We start from the raw sequence: 18,540 nt of genomic DNA on the forward strand, positions 1-18,540 counted from the left end.
CTTCCTTTGGCTCTTACATTCTGGAAAGTCTGTTTTTAAAAATAATTTTATCTATTTATTTGAGAGAACAAGAGATACCCGAAGACAGAGACAGACTATGGGAACCCCAGGGCCTCTTTCCACTGCAAAGGAACTCCAAATGCACGTGCCATTTTGTGCACCTGGCTTTACGTGGGTACTGGGGGATTGAACCTGGCCATCAGACTTTGAAAGTAAATACCTTTAACGGCTGAGCCATCTCCCCAGCTCCAGAAAGACTTGTTTAAGTTCCCTCCGCTGCCTATCTTTCCTCAGTTCTGCCTCTTGTTGCCTGGCCCTGTCCATGCCTGAAGTAGCTGGAAGAACTGATGTTCCAGGAGCTTCTTGGTAAGGGGAGGGAGGAGATTCCAGGGATGAAAATCAGTATGTGGATCAATTCAAAGTGTACTCCAGCAGCTCTTCTAAGCAGACACAGGGTGTGGAGGGCATAGGTATAGGTACCCTCCACCAGGCTTTAGTTTTAGAAACAAACAAAAAACAGACATGCAAACAGTAACGAAGGTTAATATGCCCTTAACTTTTTTTTTTCTTTTGAGGTAGACTCATTCTAGCCCAGGCTGACCTGGCACTTACTCTGTAGTCCCACTGTGGCCTCGAACTCACAGGAAACCTACTACCTCTGCCTCTCAAGTACTGGTATTGAAGGCATGTGCCACCACTCCTTACCAATATGCTGTTTTGCCACCCCACTTAGCTATCCTGATTTCTGAAGCATCATCTTCTCTCTTTTTTCTTTCTTCGAGGTAGGGTCTCGCTCTAGTCCAGGCTGACCTGGAATTCACTGTGGAGTCTCAGGCTGGCCTAGAACTCAGGGAGATCCTCCTGCTTCCTCCTCCTGGGTGTGAGCGCTGGCACTCCAGGTGTGCACTGCCACGCCCAGCACTCTCCTTTCTTTCTTGGCTTGGATCTTTGAAGTAGTGTCCAAGCTGATTTCTACCATCCATCCATCTTTGCTGTGGAGAGATCTTTCATCCAATCTATGAGGGTGAAAAGGCCTGCCAACCTGGTCTTGGGGAAAAGCCAAGCCCTCTGGATGGTTTCCGAGACCCTAAGGACCCCTGCAGTTTCATCTTACGTCCTGCTGTGGTTCCAACCATAGGACACGCTGCTGTCTTCGGTGCCTGCGGGGGGGGGGGGGGGCTATGCTGTCACCTGCCCCGGCTCGCATGTCCTCGTGCAGCCACTTCGGGAGGAAATAATCTCAGATTGCCCTGGCCGGCGTGGGAAGGAGGAAAGCCCCAGAGGCCCCCTCAACACCTTTCACTCAGGGGGTTGAATTGCCAAGACTTGTCTTCCGGGTCCCTGATAAAACGAACACTATCCAATCCAGGTTCTTTGCGAGGGACAACCAGGGTCAGTAAAAATTGTGGAGTGGACCTGATGTCAGCGCTGGGTCCACAGACAGGACACCCTGGCCAGAAACTTTCAATTTCCCCAAGGAAGCGAACATGCCAAATACAAAAGGGTTCTCTTGCTCTGGCCACACGCTCTTCTTATCTCTGCTGCCAAGCCAGCAAGGAAGCTGCCCGATCGCCATCAGCCATTGGCGCTGGTAGCGGGCTGGACAGAGACCCACCTCCCTGCCCTAACGTAGGGCTCTTTTCCAGCTGCTGTTTCCCACGTGTCTTTGAGTCCAGGCACCAAAGCTTCGGACGGCCGTGTGCGTGTCTCCTCCTTCCTGCCCTCCCTCCACCCCGCCCCCGGGGCACCCACCCTGGCGCTCCCGGCGCGCTTGAATGAATGGGGGAGGACCGGCGCGCATGAATGAGCGCGCGAGGGAGCGAGTGCCTGGGCCGGCCGGCCGACGAGTGAATGGCGACGGCGCGGCTCCCGCCCCGGGGCGCGGACGCTCGTTCCACTTCCCCCACCCGCCAGCTGGTGGCCTCGAGAAGGTGGCGGCGCCGGCAGCGGCCCGAGCTGGGACGGCCGGGGCGCGGGATGGTGGGGGAAGGGGCGTTCCCGGCGGCCGCGCCTTCCTCGGCTATTGGATTAGTGGCCTTCAGGGATGAGCTCAGCCGGATCGGCTTTCAGCTGCAGCCTCCGGGCCGGCTGGGAAGGCGGGGAGCGGGCGGCCGCGGAGGAGGAGGAGGAGGAGGGGGAGGCGGCGGTGGCGGTGGCTGCAGCATCCAGAGCCGGCCGCGGCGGCCGGCGTGCCCGGTGCACAAAGGCGCCCGGCCCCTGGGGAAGGCGATGAGCGCACAGCTGTCCGGGCCCCGGCTACCGCTGCAGCCACCTCGGCGTGCGCCCGAAGCAAGGCGCTCGGGGATCGGGTGGCCGAGGTGCGGCCCGTGCGCCCTGAGCGTGGGACTCGCCGCCCTCCGGGTCAGGCGCCAAGCTTAGGGGCGGCTAGGGCGCGGGCCTCGGCGCGTCCCTCGGATCGGCGCCATCCGGTGCGTCCCCATTCCGGGCCCGATCCCAGGTGATCTGTCGCTGGGTCCGAACGCCAACTTCGCCAAGAACGTCCCCAACTCCAGGCCACCCTGCGGGGAGAGGGGGCGCTGCCGCCTGGCACCAACCCGGAGGACGCCCGGCTGGCTGCAGGGGAAGAAGCCAGCATCCGTGGGGTCGCTCGGGCGCCCCTAAGTGGGCGGTGGCGGCAGCAGACCTCCCTCCCGGAGTCCGGGACCTGCGGGCGCTGGGGATTCCTCCCGGGCAGGCGCTCGCCCTCTTTTATGGTGAGTATTTTCCAGCTTTTGGTAAGGGGCGATGGGGACCCGGGGCTGAGATCTGGTAGCAAGCCTCGAGCACAGCCGGTGCTTTTGGAGTCCCTGTGTCCCTCCCCTCCCGCCCCGGACTCCGAATATCCCTGCGGATTGTGGCAATCCGAGCTGGTTGGTTTGCGCGCAGCTTGGTGCGTTGTGACCAGCCTCTGGGACCGTGGGTTCAAAGCCCGCTGCTTCGCTGTGTAGTGGACACAGCACACCCCTCTGGGTTTCAGCCCGACATTCGTCACTCGCTGGCTGGGTGACCTTGGGTCAAGCACCTCACCTCGGTTTCCAAATCGGTGAGATGGGGATATGATAATTGTGCACCTTTCTCCAGTGTGATGGAAGGATCTAAGCGGTTGCGCGGAGACCTGTGCGTGGCATCCAGGAAACGAGCGGTCGTTAGCTAGCATTGAGATTAGGCGTGTGAGCCCGGGCATGTTAGCCAACTTTCTAGAGCTGCAGCAGCCCGCACCCTTCTGTGTGTGACAGGGACAGTAATTCCTGGGCGGCTGGGGGTGGGGGGGGGTTCCTGCCTGTCTGGGTTCTGAGCTGCGGAAGTGAAGCGCCTGGTACGCGGCGGGCGCTGGACAGTGCTGGCTGCGCTGGGTCCTCCGACGCTGGGGCAGTGGAAGCTGGAGAGCTGCGCGCGGCCAGTTCCCGGCCTTTGCTTGAGACAAACTTGGAGGCCCCCGGGGCTCCGGGAGTCCTGGACGCGGGGCTCTGGAAAGCGGGGAGGACGCCAGGGCCTCGAGCGCCGCAAATGTGTCGGACCTGGTAGTGCTGGACGCGCCTCCGGCCCCAAGCCAGGAGAGGACTCGGAGCCCCAATCCTCTGACTCACTGGAGAGGCCCGGGGAGTGCTGGTGCCGCCGCCCCACGGCCAAGCGCTGGCTCCTTCCGCTGCCGCTGCTGTTGCCAGGAAGGGAGGAGGGCGCATTTGTTGGGCCATCTCAGGTAGATCCAGAACTCTGGGTTCCAGAGTCGGGGCTTGGGTTTGAATCCTGCCTCCATCATCCGCTCCGCCAGCGATGTGACCTTGAGCCAGCTCTGTAAGGTTCCCCCAGCTATTCTGGGCCCCACGCTCCCCCTCTAGGATTTGGGATGTGAACCTAAAAGTTTTCCCTTAGGAAATCTGAGCCCCTTATCCTCCCACTCATCTTCTGTCCCCGCAAATTGATGAGCCTAAACCTGGAAGTTGTTCAGGGAAAGCTATTCGTGGAACTCAGTCTACCCAGCATGCCCAGTGGTACTGGGAGGTCAGGCTTTCCAGGTCTGTCGGCCTGTTTCCCCTCCGTGGCGCCCAGGTCCTCCAGCTAACTCCTGCAGCTGAGGGGAGAGTCCCTCAGATCCTGGCTGCACGTCAGTCCAGTTTGTAGTTTAACATGTCCAAGGTGGTGTGCCACGCTGTGCACAAGGGCACAGTCACTCTCTGAGACACGCTCTGATTCCATGCTTCATCTTCCTTGACAATGGAAATAAGAAGAATTTAAGCCACTTTTGTCACATGGCAAACAGAATACAATCTACCAGCTATCCCACTCAAATATCTTTCCTGTTTGCATTTCTCTTTTATTTTAAAGACCGATTAAATTCAGTGACTTAAAAAAAATCTGCAAGAAAAGGAAATTGCCTTAAACAGTCAAAAGACATATGGCCAGCCAGGGAGAGAATTTACATTTCTATTGCAATGGGTATGTCTCTTTAAACATGCAAAAGACGGAGGGAGAGGGCGAGCTGGGAATGGTAGCCAGGGCTTTGTGCCTACTAGGAGAGTGGTTCACCACTGAGGAAAAGATTCAAGTCGACAGACTACAGAGAATTCAATCCGATTTGTCCATAAGTGAAGTACAAAAACATGAAAGCTTATATATTCTACTTTGCCCGGTAAGAAAAACGCATGCTAGGGCTGGAGAGATGCCATAGTAGTTAAGGCACTTGCCTGTGAAGCCTGAGGACCCAGGTTTCATTCTACGGTGCACACATAAAGCCATGTGCACAAGGTGGTGCATGTGTCTGGAGTTCTTTTTGCAGTGGGAGCAACCATTCACATTCTCTCCCTGCCTTTCTTTCTCTCTCTAGTAAAAATAAAAATTAAAAAGGAAATTGAAAATGCAGAGAGGGGCCTGGAGAGGTGGCTTAGTGGTTAAGGTGCTTGCCTGTGAAGCCTAAGGACTTATGTTCAATTCTCTAGTCCCATGTAAGCCAGACACACAATGTGACCCAAGCGCACAAGGTCAAACGTGTGCACAAGGTGACACAAGCATCTGGGGTTCGATTTCAGTGGCTAGAGGCCTTGATGAGTCATTTTTTTCTCTCATATTAAAAAAAAGGCTAGTCTATTGAGCTTTCCTCAAAAAAAAAAAAAAAAAAAAAAACTGCAGAGGCCAGTGTGGTGGCTAATCCTTGTAATCCTCATACTCTTGAAGCTGAGGTAGGAGATTACCATCAGTTTGAAGCCAGCTTGGGCTACAGAGTGAGTTCCAGGTCTTCCTAAATTAGACAGAGACCCAGCCTCAAAAATAAATAAATAGCTGCGTGTGGTGGCGCACGCCTTTAATCTCAGCACTTGGGTGTCAGAGGTAGGAGGATCACCGTGAGTGAGTTCCAGGCCACCCTGAGGCTACAGAGTGAATTCCAGGTCAGCCTGGGCTAGAATGAGACCTTGCCTCAAGAATAAATAAATAAATAAGTAAAAGGTAAAGAGGTCAAATTCCTTCCTCGCTAAGGCTGCCATGAACCAGATCGAGATAGAGCAGGGTGACCAGGCCTGGTCCCTGGGCACTGCCACCCTGCCTCTTCATTTGCCTCTCTCCCCACCTCCGAGGCCCTGGCCTCAGATCTTGGTTTTGCTCCAAGGCTTGATTTCAAGATCTTACTCCCTTTCTGGGCCTCTGGCTTGTCACAAAACTAGAACCATTCATCACCCAGGCAGGCCTGTCTGGGGGTCGTCGCTCCTGTCCCCAGAAATAGCCAAGGCTCCAGCGAAAGGCAAGTTCCTTGCCCTCGAACAAGGAGCAGCGCACCTCACCATGCCAGCTTGTTACTTTTTTCCTAAGCTGCCTGGCTTGTCACATAGCCATGCTTTCTAAAGGGTCCTCTTCTGCTGGCCCAGAAGCAAAAGATCTCCAGCCCCACCCCCAAGCTAGAACAAGCGGCTGAATGAGGAAAGTCAAAGAGATGGAGGGACTTAGGTCAAAGAAGCCTCTCCTGGTCAGCACTAAAAATAAAAGTTAGAGACTGGAGAGATGGCTTAGCCATTAAGCGTTTGCCTGTGATGCCTAAGGACCCTCGTTCGAGGCTAGATTCCCCAGGACTCACGTAAGCCAGATGCACAAGGGGGCTCATGCATCTGGAGTTTGTTTGCAGTGGCTGGAGACCCTGGCACACCCATTCTCTAACTATCTGCCTCTTTCTCTCTCTGTTCCTCTCAAATAAATAAAAAAAAAACAAAAAAATTTTAATTGTCCTGGTGTGGTGGTACATGACTTTATTCCCAGCATTCAGGATAGTGGTGAGTTTGCCACCACCCTGAGACTACATAGTGAATTCCAGATCAGCCTGAGCTACAGTGAGACCCTACCTCAAAAACCCAAAACAAAAACAAAAAACCCTTGTATGCAACATATGCATTTAACTTGTGTGAACATGACCATTCATACTTGGCCAAAAATGACCATTGATAAAAATGTAAAATTCAGCAACACATTTAAAATAACCCGTGATCACTACTACATAAGCAACCTGGTTTTTCTGCTGCTACTCAGAAACAAGATGTGATCTGAGGCTTCAGGGCACAGTGGTCTGGTTCATCTTTTGGGAAAAAAAAAAACCAAAAAAACAAATCAGTTATCAACTTGGTGGCCCTTTAGAAAAAGTTGGCCCAGGACAAGTTGACTGCTTGGGATTCTTGCTTCCCACCGTGAGTTTAGAACTTAGTTTCCACTTGAAATATATACTTTAATTTTGAAAACCTGTTGATAAAAACGCAAGCCATGGGCTGGAGAGATGGCTTAGCGGTTAAGCGCTTGCCTGTGAAGCCTAAAGACCCCAGTTCGAGGCTCGGTTCCCTAGGTCCCACGTTAGCCAGATGCACAAGGGGGCGCACGCGTCTGGAGTTCGTTTGCAGAGGCTGGAAGCCCTGGTGCGCCCATTCTCTCTCTCTCTCCCTCTATCTGTCTTTCTCTCTGTGTCTGTCTCTCTCAAATAAATAAATAAATAAATAAAATTTAAAACGCAAGCCACACCAGAAGATGCAACCTAGCCTGAACCTTATACTATAGCTTAGGCTGGCCTTAAACTCGCAGTATTCTCACTTCCACCTCCCAAATATGGGGATTGTAGGTGTGTGCCACCACACCTGGTTTTGATTAAGTGCCTCCTAATATAGCAGAGGTTGCAGGTACCAGGCTGTGTGCTGATCTAGGAGCCACATAGCACCTGGCTGGGCGCTGGCTCCCCTGCAATAAACACAGCACGTGGCACAGGAGTCATCGGTAGGGCTGTAAAGCTAGGACAAGGACAAGGTGAATAGAGAGAAGAGGATACAGTGGAGTGGCGGGTGCCATGGAGAGGGCATGAAGGAATGTCAGTAGGTAGGGAAAGTGGGAAGGATCAGATGCCCCTAGATATGAAGTGCACCCTCTTGCCAACTTGAGGAGAGTGTGGTATGACTGGTAAAGAGAGGCTGACTGTGGGAGAAATAAGCAGGAACAGGCCTCAAGGGCCCTTGGATGCCAACCTAAGAGGTGGAGATTCGAATGAGCAGCTGGGTGGACACTTTGATTGGACTTACTCTCTTGTTAGCAGGGAAGATGGGTAAGGGGCAAAGATGGGAATCACAGACTCTCTTTCTGCCTCTTTCTCTCGAATAAATAAGTAAAATATATATTTTAAAATGTTGTGTTTATTTATTTACAAACAGGGAAAGATAGCAAAAGAGAAAGAGAGGGAGAGACTGTGCACTCCTGGGCCTCTACCCACTACAGCTATGAGCTCCAGATGCATGCACCACTTTGTGCAGCTGACTCTACATGGGTAGTGGGGAATCAAACTGGGTCCTTAGGTTTTGCAGGCCAGTGCTTTAACCACTGAGTCATCTCTCCAGCTCCCACTGCAGTAGGTGTGTAGGGGAAGATGAAGGCAGTGCGTGGGAGAGACAGGGAAAGTGGAAAGCAGTGAGTGAGGGAGATAGAAGCAAGACCTGTCGCAGAAGCAGGGACATGCAGAGAGGAATGTGGGGATGGGGCAGGCTGACTTCGGTGAGGATGGATGATTCTGAGCTCCCAATGGGTCCCAAACGTTCCACATGCTGAGAGGGTGGCATGCCCACAGTAGGAGGCTTATGACCGAAAGGGGTTCCATAAGGCACCTGAAGGAGTTCCAAGTGATCAAGATTCAGGTAGAGTGGGTCCAGTGCTGGGGAGGGCAGCCGGGGCTCAGAGCACCTGGGGGGGGGATTCTAGCAGTGCAAGGAGTTACGATCACATGCACAGAGAGGAGGGGGCAGAGTCAAGGATGTGGCCCAGTGCTGTGTTCAAGGGGCAGGTAGGAAAGCTGCTCCACCCTTTGCAGAAATGACTGGGCTACGCTCCTTAACAGGCCCACAGAGGCAACCCACCCGTTAGCCATGTTCTGTGAGACAGGAGAGCAAGTCACCCGGAGTGCTGGCCCTGGAGTGGCTTTCTTCTACGTGCACAGTCCCTGCTCCCGTCTGAGTCATCTTTGCTTCCTTCCCACTCCCCCTTCCATGCCTGCTATATCAAGACCCCCAAGAGAAACCACAGGCTGAACAAAGGGACCAGTAGGTCCCCATTGTAATCCCACAGGCTGACTGCGAGGCTTGAAGAGCTCTGCTTTTCTTCCAGGCCACCTGTTTTCATACAAGCAGTCATGCCTAGTAGGCCAAGTTCATCTTGGAAGATAAATGAGAGGTTGGACCTACAGATGACTGTGTTCTTGTAATTGAAGCTTCCCCCGAGGGTCCCTCTGACGACTTCCTCCTCAGACCCCTCCTCATGCGTTGCCTCGCTCTGAGCCGTGCTGGGCTTCACGAGACCAGCTGTTCTGCTTACAAACACGCGTGCCGGGAGCAGCCACACGGGTGACCAGGACCACACCTGGCCTCACCAGCCCAGAACTATGTCTCTTTCAAATGACCTTGCAGAGCACCCTGGCTAGCAGCTGAGCTTCCACCTCGGAAACCCCTGGCTCAGTCTCTCGTGGGAGGATTCCCATGGAAACCCCAGGCAAGGCTGGGGAAGCCTCATTGATTCAGCTCCAGGAGGAGCTGGGAGAGAGCCCTGCCCAGAGCTGGACAGATGGCTGCCTTTGTGAACCCTGGGGGGGAAGAAAGGCTGGTCCAGCCTGTTGAAGTGTGAACTCCCTGTGTTTATTATGGGGGAAACCAATGGACATCTGTGAATAAAGCCCTGGGGTTTCTGTAGTTCATTCACTGGCTTTATTCTGAATGAGTGTCTTTTGATAAAACAACCCCTCAGCTTAACATTTGTAGCAAGAAAAGCTCAAAACATTCCAGTGGACCCAGGGCCTGGGGGTAGCCCTGGTCCTCAGCACAGGGGCGAGTGTTGATGGATAAGGACAAGAGATGGGCTGTTTGAATATTCCCAGTGGGAGTGCTTCACCTGTTTGTCCACACTGCAGTCCTTAGACAGTCCCCCCACCGTTTTCCCTAAACCAGGTCTCTGTGGGGGCAGTTCTGGGAACTCCAGCCCCTGTCGTTGAGTTATCCAGTCTGGTCCCTTGTGATAAGTCCTGTGGTGGGAACAAACGAGAGCACAAGGTGGGAGTGGGGACACCTTAGAGGTGTTAATGACAAGTCAGATGGAAATTCCCATAGATACGCACAAGGGGAAGGTGCGGGAATGGGGAGGGACAGTGGCAGCCAGTCCGGGAACTGAGAAAGGCTGTGGGGAAGTGGAGGGTTTCACTGAGTGCGGTGGCTGGGGACGTGGGACATGCTGCGAGACAGGGCTAGACGGAAAGCCTTACGAGGGCTCTCTCCGCTAGCCCTTAGGAGAAGTTTAACCGGGGAGCTTGGTTTGGTCTGCCTCATGTTTTCACAAGTGTGACAGGGCAGGGATGAAAGTGATGCGCACCCTAGCAAAGGTGTTCTAGTGGTGTCAAACTGCCTTTCTTTCTATGGTCTTGTCATTATTCACACCTGTCACTGGATCGGGCTCCTTTAGGGGTCCACTTCTCTACAGGGAAGTGATTAGATTTTATACTTTCCTGCAGCTGTAGATCCCCAGGGGGACATCATTACTGCTGGTTAAAAGGAAGGCTTGACTTGCCCTGGCCCCCTGGCCCCTGCAAGGCTAAACCCCAAGGCCACACTGAGGGGAAGGCATGTCAATCAGCCATCACCAGATGTCTGCTGCTTTTGGACCCCTTACAGGCAGACCCCTGGCCTGTTAAACCCAGCCAGCAGGCCTCTGAGACTGATTTGACTGAAGACAGTGCATCCTAATTTGCAAACCGCCAAGGCTTCTTAAAGAGCAAGGCCTCCTCGTGTCCCTTCGTTGGCCTACTGGTAACACCCACCCGGGCTCCAGGAAGGGCAACAAGCAATTTGGGATTTTGTTTTCATGCTAGGCCATTTCAGAAGCCCAGAGTGGGTACTTCAGGGTAATGTCATTAAGCATTGCTAACCAAGCATGGCATACACACTCATTTTGGTTCGGGGCCCTTTGGTGTGGCCCAGTGTACCCGCTGTTTACTGGGTTTCGTGGTGATGTTATCCTACAAGGAAATTAGATTCTACTGCGTGGCCTGTGTGCCATGTGCTGCTGAGAATCAACAGAAGGACTGTGGCTGGCTGGAGACAGGGGGGGGGGACGACAGGGACAGAGCCTGCTGAGGCCACTTGCTGTGTCTCCAGCTCTCAGCTGCACAGTGGCTGGCACACAGCAGGCATCTACTAAGTGTTTGCTGAATGAGTAAATGAAGCACGGAAGGCTCAGAGCAGTGTCTAACCAAGGGGCAACTGGAGACAGCCAAGAGCCAGCTGCCCAGAGGATGATGCGGCGTCCGTGTCCCTGCCTCCCCCCCCCCCCCCCCCCCCCGCTGCTTCTCTTGGGCCGTCCTCCGAAATAGCCCACGGAGAGCATGGCTGAGTGGGGGCCCTTCACTCCCCTGCCCGTGTGTGCCCACTGCCTTGTGTTAAAGCCCTTGATGGCATTCCTGAAGACAGAAGGTGCTCCCTAGGTGGCAGAGACATGCAGGCATAAATTGTCCTCAGGAGTGCAGAAGGCCGGGGACAGAAAGATCCTCTTCCCGACTGGCTTGGGCTGCAGAGAGGTTGAGCAGACCCCTGGAGTCCAGAGAATCAGGGGTGGCTTCTTTTTTTTTTTTTTTAATTTTTTTTTAAAATTTATTTGAGAGCGACAGACACAGAGAGAAAGACAGATAGAGGAAGAGAGAGAGAATGGGCGCGCCAGGGCTTGGCAAACGAACTCCAGACACGTGCACCCCCTTGTGCATCTGGCTAACGTGGGACCTGGGGAACTGAGCCTCGAACCGGGGTCCTTAGGCTTCACAGGCAAGCGCTTAACCGCTAAGCCATCTCTCCAGCCTAGGGGTGGCTTCTTGGAGGAGGTGGAATAAGTCAAGGAGCTCCACTCCTAAACACCTCCACACCACCAATTCTGGACAAGATGGTGCCATCCTATCAGGGGACACACACAATTTAGAGAAGCTCTTGTCTTTTCTTGATTGCCTGGCACCTGACCCCTGCAATGATAGGCAAGCTGAACAAGGAGTCAGGAGCATTTTCCTCATATGTCTGAGGGCCCAGAGGACAGGCAGAAAGTCTAACCCACCCAAGTCTCCTAGCTTCATTATTTGGGGCTACTGCTGGGTTTTCTGTTTTTACTTTATTTTTATTTATTTATTTGTGAGTGTGTGTGTGTGTGTAAGAGAGAGAGAGAGAGAAAGAGAGGCAGATAGAGAGAATGAGCATGCCAGGGCCTCCAGCCACTGTAAATGAGCTCTAGATGCATGTGCTCCCTTATGTGAGCCCTGGGAAATTGAACCTGGGTTCTTTGGCTTTGTGGGCATGCGCCTTAACTGCTAAGCCATCTCTCCAGCCCTGGGTTTTCTTAAAGGCTTGCCATTAATGGACACAAAAGGCCTTGCCCTGGGGAGCAGTGAAGGGACAGTCTATTAGTATGTCCACCCCATCACACTCCCAGTGCTAGAACCTTCTGGGAGCTCTGACCGCCACTAGTAGGCCCAGAGACTTGGAGGGAGAGCTCTGTGCCCTTTGACCTAGGATGGGACAGCCAAGCACTAGAAAGAAACTACCCAGGGGCCATTGCTCTCAAATGTGTTATGCTTTAGGACTCCCCCAAACTACAGCAACTGCAGGGTATCAAGAAGAAGGGTCACACACAGTGACAGGGCTACGGAGAGGCTTGCTCCAAACAATCTGGAAGAAACAGAGTGTAGGCTTGGCCTGTGGCGGTCCTCCCGCTACTTACCAGCCATGTGAGCCCCAGGACCCCTTAAACAGCAGCTCTGAGCCTGTTTCTCTGAGCCTGGCGCAGGGTAAGTGCTGGTATGAGGTTAGTGATGGAGAAAATAGGAGCAGGGGAGACTTTGAGTTCAAGATGAGGCCAACTCTGCCTTTTTTTTTTTTTTTTTTTGGCTTTTTGAGGTAGGGTCTCACAATAAGCCAGGCTGACCTGGATTCACTATGTAGTCTCAAGCTGGTCTGAAACTCAGTGATCCTCCTACCTCAGCCTCCCTAGTGCTGGGATTAAAGGTGTGTGCCACCACACCTGCTATCTTTTTATTTATTTACTGATTTTCTTTCTGCACATGTGCATGTGTGTGTCTCTTGCTATTGCAAAACAGAACCTGCTAGGACTTCCTGTGTTTTTAGTGAGCTTGGCAGTGTAGCGGGGTGTTGGCCAGGTGTCTTGTTGGATGGCCCCGGCCCCACTGGAATTTGTTCTGTTATACTCATGATTAGACTGTGGTTATGGGCTTGGGGAGGGAAGACCACAGAGAGAACATACCACTTCATCAGACCATATCGAGGAAACATATCATTACTGTGACAAGCTTATACAATACATAATAGTATAATAATTACCAGAAAATATAGTGTGCTAGATTGAATTATATGGTTTATATATATTTTTTTGGTTTTGTGGTATTTTCCCCTAAAGAACCAGTACTTGAGTTTTCGGTTACTTATGTTATTTTTCTCTCTCTCTCTCTCTCTCTCTGTGTGTGTGTGTGTGTGTGTGTGTGTGTGTGTGTGTGTTGGGGAGGAGGTGGAGGGTTTTAAGGTAGGGTCTCACTCTAGCTCAGGCTGACCTGGAATTCACTATGTAAACTCAGGATGTCCTCAAACTCATGATGCTCCTCCTATTTTGCTTGTGAGTGCTAGAATTAAAAGTATGCACCACCATACCCAGCCTTTTTTGTTTGTTTGTTTGTTTTGCTATGCTTTTGTTTTTGAAGGTAGGTTTTCCCCTCTAGTCCAGGCTGACTTAGAATTCACTGTGTAGTCTCAGGCTGGCCTCAAACTCACCGTGATCCTCCTACCTCTGCCTCCCGAGTACTGGGATTAAAGGCGTGCGCCACCACGCCCTGCTACTACAATGGTGAATTATGCTTAGTTCATATATTTTCATTTAAAAATTTATTATCATGAGCACATCAGTCCTGTGAGCACTGCTTCAGAGGCACCCCATAGGTTCTGATAGACAGGCTTTTGTTATTTCCCATATATCTTGAAATTTTATGTTGCTTAAAATGTTTTTTCTTTAATGTCTGAGTGGTAGGACTTAAATAATCCATGATTCTGTGATTGGTTTGTACTTTTTTTTTCTGGAAGCAAATTTGGTATTGTTTTGCTTTCTGAGGTTTTATCTGTGGACTGATATCTGTGGAGGTTTTTGGTGGTTCCAGGAACCACCTGCAAGAGCATGCTGCCTTTGCTTTTGCGGTACGACCTACCTCGTTAACTGCAGGGCCCGCCTCTTCTGTTTCTTTACTCCCTTGCTTAACTGACCCACCATGAGCTAGCGGAGGGGGGATTAAATGACCTGCCTCTATGTATCTCAGAGCTCTTCTTGTGTTTCTCCAGCATTTCCTCTGGGCTGTTGTTTGCTCTGCTTGACCTTCAACCGTGGGTCACAGTCTCTGTGACTGTAAAGTATTCTTTGTCTCATTTGAAACCTTTTGCCCCCAAATCAACTTTACCTCAAACTAAGGCTACAGTTCCATCGTGGGGGAGCGTGCAGTTCACTCTGTATTGTCTGTCCAGTATTTCCAGCCCCAGCCCGCCTGGCTTTGGGATGGCGTACACACGAAGCAGCACGTGGTATGGATTTTGTCTTGCTTACCACTTTCGGAATCTTTTCTCGAGTAGATTGCTTTGGGCCCTCATGGGCACGGTTACTACTTCGGTCTTATTTTTACGGCCACATTTTATGTCCTTCCGTCTTCTTGCTTCGGTTGCTTCTTCAAACAAAACCTTTCAGGATGTGCTCTGCTTTACTTTGTGTTCTGTTCCTTCCAACAACTTGGAAGGCTTGTGTCTTACTTTGGGTTGTGGAAATTATCTTTTTATTTTTTTAAAATATTTTATTTTTATTTATTTATGAGAGAGAGAGAAAAAATAGGCACACCAGGGCCTCCAGTCACTGCAAATGAACTCCAGACACATGTACCATCGAGTGCAATTGGCTTATGTGGGTTCTGGAGAATTGAACCTGGGTCCTTAGGTTTCATAGGCAAGCACCCTAACCAGTAAGCCATCTCTCCAGTCCTTAAAAATTTATTTATTTGAAAGAGAGAGAGAATGGGCATGCCAGGTCCTCTGGCCACCACAAATGAACCCCACAAATGAACATGTGTCACCTTGTGCATCTGATTTACATGGGTACTGGGGAATTGAACCTGGATCCTTAGGCTTTACAGGTAAGTGCCTTAACCACTAAGCTATCTCTTTAGCCTGGAAGTTACCTTTAAAATAACTATGTGAATTTAATATTTCAGTTAGACTGCACTAGCTTTCTATGAGTGACTACAGGGCTGGAGAGAGGGCAAAGCAGTTAAAGGTGCTTGTTTGCCACCCCAAGTTCAATCCACCCTAGCACACAAAGTGGGGCGTGAATCTGTGACCTCAACACACCTATGGCAATGGGAGGTGAAGCCTCCCAGGCCAACAAGTCTGGTCATGCAGTGGCAAAACAGCAAGAGAGACTCTATCTTAAAAGAAGGTAGAAGACAGACACCTTGAGGTTGCCCTCTGACCTCCACATGCCCGCTGTGACACGTGTGCCATATTTACATACACACACACACACACACACACACACACACACAAATGTAGAAGTCGAAATGAGCAACTACAGAGGAACTCTACAGATTTGGGCACAGTTTTTATTTGCCTTGTGGCAGCTGTTTATAGTGATAAATTTTCATATTTGTTTTTATCTTTTCTCACTCCCCGTTTCTCTGAGCTTTACCCGTCTCCCATGCGGCCCCCTCTTTGGAAGAGGGCAGCTCCCTGGAATTAGGATTTTGTAGTCAGTGTGTGAAGAGGAGGTGTCAGAAATTATGCTAAAAGCACAGGAGAGTTCTGAGGCTCGCAGAAACTTGGTTCCCAGGACTGCCTTAGTGAGTTATTTGTTTGGTTTTTCAAGGTAGGGTCTTGCTCTCTAGCCTAACACTGACCTGGAATTCACTATGTAGTCTCAGGGTGGCCTCAAACTCACAGCCATCCACCTACCTCTGCCTCCCGAGTGCTGGGATTAGAGCTGTGTGCCACCACGCCCAGCTTGCCTTAGTAACTTCTTTTAAGTCTTTGCTTCTTGGATAGCCACGAGCTGTCTCTGTGGATTTCTCCCAATTTGGAGCCCTCCTCCATCCTGCCTCATCAACACAGGGCTTCCTGTGAAGATGGCGGGTCTGTGGTTTCCCGTGAGCCCTGTCCTCCTCATGCCTGGCAATCCCTGCCTGGCAACCCCCACCTCCACACTGTGTAGTTGTCCCCGCTGCTCCTGATTGGATGCCATTGTTTTCCTCCTTGGGGAGCATGAGCTGCTACCATAGACGCCAGCTTCTGCGTCACGGCTTCGGGTGGCCTTGCGTTAGAAGCTCTGGTTTGCATCACAGATGTGTCCTGGTTCTGCTGAAGAGGGAGTTCGCAGTTTTGTTTCTCCTTCTCGATTTTGGATGATTCTAGATATGAAAATGAATAACTTCATTGTGCCATCTTAAAACTGTCTAGTGTTGCAGATTTTCATGTGATCTGGGATGCTCTCAAATAAAACATCACCCAGAACTCTCAATAGGGCTGACACCAGCTGAAACTGAAGTCTGATAACAGAAAGAGAAAAAGAAAAATGAGAATGGAGAATGAAACTGGAGGGTTACAAAATAAAGCCTCAGTATTCGTGTCCATGCCTAGTGAAGGCAAGGCTCCGTCCTTCCCCTCCTGGGCTTGATGGTGTACTGTCAGGCATTCTTCTCTGTGACAAACCACCTGAAGGGAGGAAGGATTTTTTTTTTTCTTTTGGTTTCTCAAGGTAGGGTCTCACTCTAGCACAAGCTCACCTGGAATTCACTATGTAGTCTCAGGGTGGCCTCCAACTCATGGGGATCCTCCTACCTCTGCTTCCTGGGTGCTCAGCATTAAAGGCATGTGCCACCACACCCTGCTGGGAGGATTTATTTTGATTCAGGAGTTTCAGTTCATCAGGACCAAGCGTGCTGCTCACATGGAGGCCAGCAAGCACACAGAGCATGCCTGCATTAGCACCAGAGGTGTGCTTTACTTAACTCCTAAGCACTTCTCAGTGCTATGCAGTTGACCCCAAATTCACCACCACAGGTAGGTCCATCTTGGGTCAACTTGGTATTCAAACCGTAACATTTTTATTCCTGGCTCCCAGAAGCTCATTTCTATCTCCTAATACAAACTGCATTTAGTTTATCTCACATGTCTCCAAGGTCTTAGCAGTTCAGACATTGTTCATTGTTCAAAAGTTCATGTCCAAGATGTCCTTTGAGCTTCAAGGCATGCATTAATCTGTGAGCCTCTACAAAATCAAAAACAAGTTACATATTTCCAAGATACAGCGGTGTAAAGAAAACATTTCCACTCCCATAGGCAGGGTGGTGAGTAGAAAGGGCAGCTGGAACCAAAGTGAGGCAGGAACTCGGGAGGGCAAACCCTAAATGCGGGGCACTTGTCAGGACGATGTGAGCGGCAGTGGGCTTGGCCAGCCTTGTGTCATCGGCCTTGTCATTGGCTGCCCACGTGGCTTCTCTTAGGCTGCCTGTGCTCACTGCCTGCTGCTGTCCTCACCGGACGGTCATGTTTCTGACACGGCCAACTCCCCAGTGCCTCCACCGCCCCTTAGGCCCCACCTTCACGGCTTCCCCCATCGCCTTCTCATGGCTGTCTCCAGGGCTTCTGAGCCTGCACTCACTGCCTGGGTACCCAGGCCTTCCTTTGAAGTCCAAGTAGAACCTCTGTGACCCAATAACTTTTGCAGTCTGCATGCCTGCAAAGCTATCGTCTCATGCATGAAGATACTACCTCTCGTGCAGTATCCAAGGCCACTTTGGATGGTGGCTTGATAGCTAAAAATATGGAAACACTTCCCTGGGTGTTCTGCGAAGGCAGGGCATTCTGGAGCTCGCCTCTCAAGGCAAAGTCTTTTTTTTTTTTTGAGGTAGGGCACACGAGCCCGGGCTGACCTGGAATTCACTATGTAACCACAGAGTGGCCTCGAACTCACAGCAATCCTCCTACTTCTGCCTCCCAAATACTGAGATTAAAGAATTACGCCACGCCACCATGCCTGGCAAGGCAAAGTCTTGTTTTTCTTTGTTTGGGAGGAGAGAGAGTGAGTATGGGTACACCAGGGCCTCTTGCTACTATAAAGGAGTTCCTGATACATGTGCCACTTTGTGCATCTGAACTTAGGCTAGAAGACTTTGCAAGCAAGCACCTTTAACCACAGGAGCCATCTTCACTGTCCCAAAGACCAAGTTTCAAATGAGATAAAAACTACTTTGTGAGCCTATGATTGGGTTATGGCCAATTCCTATTGTTCAGCCCCCAGTCCTGTTCCTACCTGAAACCTGATGAGTACAAAGCTCTGCTGGTCGCTTCCTCCCAGCATTCTGGTCTTCTGAGTTCCCACCAGCATCAGCCCACCAGCTGTGCTGACGGCATGCTGGGTTTTCTCTAACTCCCATCTCCAACTTTCCTGAATTCCATCAACAAATTATTGCAAAATCATCTATACTAAATCAGGAATAGTCACACCAGTCCTGCTCTTGGTATCTGTTCTCTGTGTTCGTTACTTTTGTTGCTGTGACAAAATATTTGACACAACAATGTAAGAGGGGACAGATTTGTTTTTTGACTCACAGTTGCAGGGGTTCTGTGCATAATGGCAAGGAGGCATGGTAGCTCATCATGGTGGCCAGGACAGAGTGAGAGAGAGGGAGAAGATGAGAATGAATTCCTGCATCAAGCAGCTCTCTTTTTCCTTCTTTTTCTTTTTTTCTGGTTTTTGGAGGTAGGGTCTCACTCTAGCTCAGGCTTACCTGGAATTCACTACGTAGTCTCAGGGTGGCCTAGAACTCACAGCGATCCTCCTACCTCTGCCTCCCGAGTGCCGGGATTAAAGGCGTGCGCCACCACGCCCCGCTCATCTCTTTCTTCCCTTTTATTCTGTCTGGACCCCAGCCTGCAGGATAGTACCACCCATAGTTAATCCTTTCTGGAAATGTCCTCACAG

At 51.2% G+C, this 18,540-nt stretch overlaps 1 protein-coding gene across 1 annotated transcript in view; it reads left to right on the forward strand.

Annotated features, from left to right (window-relative positions):
* The first annotated feature begins 2,330 nt into the window (after window positions 1-2,330).
* Spsb4 (splA/ryanodine receptor domain and SOCS box containing 4) overlaps window positions 2,331-18,540 on the forward strand; it is an 87,632-nt gene continuing 71,422 nt past the window's right edge. The window contains exon 1 of the mRNA XM_004663613.2: window positions 2,331-2,714. The gene's annotated coding sequence lies outside the window, so the exon portion shown is untranslated. The remainder of the gene's footprint in view (window positions 2,715-18,540) is intronic.

Source organism: Jaculus jaculus, chromosome 17, assembly GCF_020740685.1.
Source record: "Jaculus jaculus isolate mJacJac1 chromosome 17, mJacJac1.mat.Y.cur, whole genome shotgun sequence".
Taxonomy (NCBI): domain Eukaryota; kingdom Metazoa; phylum Chordata; class Mammalia; order Rodentia; family Dipodidae; genus Jaculus; species Jaculus jaculus.